The sequence below is a fragment of the Nannobrachium achirus genome (assembly GCF_963921795.1).
Source record: "Nannobrachium achirus genome assembly, chromosome: 1".
Classification (NCBI taxonomy): domain Eukaryota; kingdom Metazoa; phylum Chordata; class Actinopteri; order Myctophiformes; family Myctophidae; genus Nannobrachium; species Nannobrachium achirus.
In genome coordinates this window covers 19,311,598-19,317,597 of record NC_137810.1, presented here as the reverse complement: position 1 = coordinate 19,317,597, position 6,000 = coordinate 19,311,598, and the positions used below count along the sequence as shown (strand labels likewise).

The window sequence follows — 6,000 nt, the reverse complement described above, 5'->3', positions numbered from 1 at the left end:
GTCTGTCGGTCTGTCTGTCAGTCTGTCTAGTGTCATCACTGATTCTGATCAGACTGAATTATAAATATATGATATTGCCACACCAGCCCTGACCATGTTTTAGCTTAATGATAGTTATCACTGAACTAACCTACCAATTTTATTAGACAAAAATGGAGAACAGTACAAGTACTCAATACAATTGAAATGTAGTACAGTACAAGTACAGTTAAACACCCTGCCTAAAAGGAACATCCCAAATAAGACCTTTTACGGTCTTTTTTGCGTTGGAAGCCCTCTGTATTTAATTCATGGACATAATAAATAGCAAGCAAAGAAAACATTCAATAATATCACAGTTATAGCAAGTCTTGCTACAGCAACCCAAAGTAACAGTCAAAATGTTAACACAAGCCACAAATAAGGCAGAACATTACAGTTGACATGCTTTAAGTCTAAGACTTATTGCAATTGCCATGTTTGCTCTATATCACCAAGCATGTTGGTGTCAATAACCTGTACCTGGGGATTTTTAATCTTGTTTTTGAACAAAATGTGCTCATACATAGGATCCAACAGCTGTGGACAACCACCATATCTTGAAGATGGAGACCTCAGAGTACTTTCAAAAACCCAGTATAGCAACGGTGAGAGGGTTGATTATGTCTGCCAGAGCCTCTACATAATGGAAGGTGGACCCCACAGAACCTGCCTGAATGGTCAATGGGTTGGAAATGTGAAATGCCTCAGTAAGTCACTATTCTCTTAAATATTCATGTTGAAATCTGTGATTACTAGTGATATTCAACCAAATCCAAAAATTATCAAGGAGTTTATACAGCATTGTTTTTGATTGATTGATTGAAGAATTTATTAGAAGTTTGCAATAGAAAAAAGTACAGTTTCATGACAGTACAAATCACTGGTACAAGGTCAACTAAAAGGAGATCCTAGAAAGCCGAGGCTTATTTCCACAGGAACCACACTTTAAGTATCTCATATAACATTGAAAGACAGACGGATAGAACATAGTACTTTATCTAGGATAATATCAGTTTCAAAAGCATAACATCAAATACAAAAGGCAGAATACAAAGAAAAAGGGGGGGGGGGAGCATGGGGGCTTAGTCTATTTACAAGTCACGGGTAGCTGCTGTCTGAAGGTGACTTTTCATACCAATTTTGAAGGAGGCTAGGGATTTGCTCTCCTTTAGGGCTTGTGGAAGGGCGTTCCACATGTTGATGGTATAGCAGGAGAACGAGTTAGCGCCTTGTTTAGTGTTAAATCTACGCTGATGATGATTAGTGGAGCTGCCTCTGGTGTTATGATCGTGAACATCCTTGACCTTTAAGAAGTAGTTTGTCAGGTACATGGGAATCTTGGAGGTGTAGTGTATCTTGTACACCAGGCCCATTGCAAGATGCTGTACTCTGTCAGCTACTTTGAGCCACCCCACGCTTTCGTGGTGATGCTCGGTAAGGTGGGTCAGAGGAGGGAGACCAAGCACAACCCTAATTAGTTTGTTTTGGGCTGTTTGGAGCTTTAGCTTTAAGGCAGCTGGGGCGTCGCGATACCAGACAAGGACTCCGTAATCAATGAGGGGCCCAATAAGAGCACCTCCTAGTGTCTTTCGGGATTTAATATTGATCAGTGGGGCAACTCTTTGCAAGAAGCGAATTCGTTGATTGACTTTATTGATTACCTTGGTGGTCATTTTTTCACTGGATAGGTTAGCCTCCAGGATGCAACCTAGGTAGCAGATGTGGTTTTTTCTTTCTATCACAGTGTCACCTACTTTAATTGTGAAGTTCTCAACTAGGCTAAGTTTCTGACTAGATCCAAAGAGGATACATTCAGTTTTGCCTAGGTGAATTGAGAGTCTGTTGTCATTGAGCCAGGTGCAGATCTTGTTAAGTTCACAGTTAAGGGCCTTTTCAACCTGCAAAATGTCTCTGCCTGAGACTAGGAGAGCCGAGTCATCCGCGAACAGAAACAGATTGCAGTCACAAGCAGATGACATGTCGTTTACGTATATTAAGAACAACAGTGGTCCTAGTATACTCCCTTGAGGTACTCCACAGTTTACTGGGAGGGGGGGGGACAGGGTTCCGTTGACTTCCACCATCTGTTCCCTCCCCACCAAGTAAGAGTGCATCCATCTCACTGCTGTGCTATCAAGACCAATAGCTTTGAGTTTTTCGATCAGAATAGAATGATCGACGGTGTCAAATGCCTTCTGGAGGTCCAGCATGACCATGCCACAATATTTGCCATCGTGAATTTCACGTTTGATGTAATCATTCAAATAGATGAGGCATGTATCTGTGGAATGGGACTCTCTGAAGCCAGACTGGAACTCGTAGATCAGTTTATTCTCTTCAAGATATTTAGCCACCTGTTCATAGACAATTTTTTCCATTACCTTAGAGATGGAACTAAGGATTGAGATTGGCCTGTAGTTGCCAGGGTCAAGTTTACTGCCTTTTTTGTGCAGGGGGGTTACCTTGGCTAATTTGAAGTCCTGGGGGACATAACCCTGCTTGATAGATAGATTAATAATATGGGTAATGATTGGGGCAATGGTGGCAGCTGAGTCTATGAGAAATTTGGGGGCAATTTTATCATGGCCAGCGGCCTTGAATTGAGGTAGGGTGCGCAGTTTTTTAAACACTTCATCAGTTGACACCGTGGCAAGTTTAAAGTTGTCTTTGCATACCCCAAGGTTCCTGTAGAATTTCAAGATGTGCCTAACACCAAACAGCCCAGATGGAGCGGGCAGTTTATTGACCAGATATTAATGTTGTGCAAGCTGATGTTCGCTTCTCGCCATTAGGGCGTGTTACTTTTGTTGCTTCCCTTACTCTAGAATGATCAATTACTTAATGCTGTCCATAGAGTGTGAAGATACCATAGCTGTTTGTCATATTTCTTGTCCTTTATCCACTACAGAACCATGCACAGTGACTGATGAAGATATGAGAGTGAGGAATATTCAATTCAGACATTCAAATGAGAAGAAATTGTATTTGGTACATAATACAGAACTTGAGTTTATGTGTGCAAGTCGAGGCCAGACCAATAACATTAATCTGCGTCAGAGGTGTACTGATGGCGAGATAACACTGCCTTCTTGCCAGTAACAAATGTACCCAGCTAGAAATGAAGACAAAGAATTTGCTTTACAAATACATAAATTAACTTGAAATGTTTTTGAAAATAATGCTATGCACAGATTCTCTGGCCTCTCTTCAGTTCTCTTACCTCCACCAATGTCAATAAAATGGTGAATTATTCTCAATTCAGCCTTTTCATCTGTGTCCAAAATCAAAGGAGAATTCTATTTGGATGTTACGTTACATTTTTAATGCCACAGAATTTGAGTTCATATACTGTATCTTGAATCATTGAAGGGAACAGCAACTACATCATTTCTATACTTTCTCTGGTGTTTCTATGGTGTTCATTATTCTGTAGATGATGTGAAGTCTTTACAATATATACTGTATAGGCTACATCAATACACGGAGTCTGAATTCAATGTTCAATTCAATTAAAATTTAAATCCACATGAGCACTTTATTATCTATCTATAAATGCGAGAAGTCTCTGCGTGTCTGTCTGTCTGTCTGTGTGTCTGTAATCTGCGTATCTCGAGAACCGTTCGTCCCACCGGCTTCAGATTCGGCACGCGCGTTCCCCGCCGCGGCACGGAGTGCAGTGCCGGGCCTCGACCCGACCCGACGCGCGGTTTTCCGAAACCGGCCCGAAACGTTCGGAATATCCTTATGCGGAGCTGATTGTTGACATCAGGCTGTTCCGGAGGAAATCGGCGCAAGCGCTGACTCATTGTGACATCACTCATAAAAGGCTCTGACATCACGTACGTCACATGAGTCAACAAAAAATCTCTGAATATCTCCATATATAGCATATATGGGCATAAAATGGACGCAGAATCACAAAGATCTCCATATACGGGCATAAAGGGACACAGACAGACGGATACAGAGATCTCCATAAATGGGCATAAAATGGACGCAAATGGCATATATGGGCATAAAATTTACGCAGAATCACAAAGATCTCCATATACGGGCATAAAGGGACACAGACAGACAGATTCAGAGATCTCCATATATGGGTGTGAAATGGACGCAAATAGACAGATATCTCCATATGGGCATATATGGGCATAAAATGGACCCAGAACTATATCTGCAGTGATCTCCATATATGGACATAAAATGGACGCTGACAGACAGACAGATAACAGATATCTCCATATATGGGCATAAATGGACACAGGCAAACAGATGGTCAAAACGGGTCCTATGACAACAGGTATAATGGGGTTTGCATTAAAGGGCGGGGTATTCATTCCCTATTTACATCGTTCCCGAGTTGGCCAGAGCTTCTACAAATAACATGGGAATTGTTATGGCATCTTTAATGGTATTTCCGCTAAGATAAGATACGATACGATAAGATAAGATAAAACTTTTTCACCCCTGGAGGAACATCCAGGTGTCATTGTAGTTATGGCAGCATCAGCAAAAGGTTGACACAGTAAAGCACATGGTAAAAACTGATTAAAATGACACTTTTTAAAAATGTTGTATCCCAATCTACACTGTAAAATGCAAGTATTCATTTAACTCTGAGAGTGCACGTGTCCATTTGGTTATATTTGTACACTCAGAGTTACAGACCTGTAAGGGCACATTTGTACACCCTGATGGTCCCTGGACCCCACGTTGAGAACCGGTGCTCTGAGTGAGTGAATGAATGAATGAATGAATGAGCTTTATTTGTAATTGTTGCATAAAATGAGTTTAAGAACAACGACATTGGAGCAAACCCCTGAAGTGCATTTAGACAAGACAATAAGTTAAGATAATATAAAGGTATACATAGCATAGAATACAAAGTGATAAAAAGTAAAAGCGTGAAGGGTCCAGTATTGTAGTAAAGTGTCCAGTATAGTATCTCTTGTACACACATATTAAGCTCTGGGATAAAAACTGTCTTTGAGCCTGTTGGTTTACGCCTTCATTGTTCTAAAATGTCTGCCCGAGGGCAGCAGTTCAAAGCGACAGTTCCCGGGGTGGGACAGGTCTTTGAGGATGCTGTGGGCCTTCCTGAGACAGCGGGAGCTGTACAGGTCGGACAGGGAGGGGAGGGGAGGGGGCAGTCGATGATCTTCTCAGTGGTCCTGACCACTCTCTGGAGCACCTTCCTCTCTGCAGCTGTGCAGCTGCCGAACCACACGCAGATTAGCCTCGCGTAGCCAGGCCTACTCATCTGCGAAGAGAAAAGCCTGGTGACAATATAAGGCAGAAAGCGTTCAACTTCCGCCGTGAGAATTTCCCCGGAAGACTGCAACGCATGACGTAACTTCCGTTAAACGCAGGACTTCCGCAACTTCCGCTAGAACCAACCAGAAGGCATTGTCTACAGGGTGCACGCAGATACAAAACGTGAGGATGGACTCCAGCAGTTTCTTGTGCAGGTGGCTGTTTGTGAGTATTCTCAGGAAGTAAAGTCTCTGGTGTGCCTTCTTGATGGTGGCAGTGGTGTTGGTGCTCCAGGTCAGGTCGTCATCTAGGTCAGTGGTTCTCAACCTGTGGTTCAGGACCCCCAGGGGGGTCCCCAGAATATTTTGGGGGGGTCCCCTGATGATTAACTTAATGTGCAACATTGTTTTCTCTCAAATACAGATATCTCCATATATGGGCATATAAGGGAAAAGGACTGAAAGATACAGATATCTCCATATGGCATAAAAGGGACAAGGTCTGAGAGAGATGAATATCTCCATATATGGGCATGAAAGGGACAAGGACTGACAGATATAAATATCTCCATATATGGGCATAACAGGGACAAGGACTGACAGATACAGATATCTCTATATATGGGCATAAAAGGGACTATATATATATATATATATATATATATATATATATATATAAATACTACTCCTCTGGCTTTGTCTATTTGTCCCGTGTCTGTCCGGACTC

The 6,000-nt window shown here is 42.1% G+C and overlaps 1 long non-coding RNA gene across 1 annotated transcript in view; it reads left to right on the top strand.

Annotated features, from left to right (window-relative positions):
- Positions 1–3,278, top strand: part of LOC308281797 — a 5,303-nt gene extending 2,025 nt beyond the window's left edge. Inside the window, exons 3-4 of the long non-coding RNA XR_013961870.1 lie at positions 549–728; positions 2,930–3,278. This is a non-coding gene — a long non-coding RNA (uncharacterized lncRNA). The remainder of the gene's footprint in view (positions 1–548; positions 729–2,929) is intronic.
- The last annotated feature ends 2,722 nt before the right edge of the window (positions 3,279–6,000 follow it).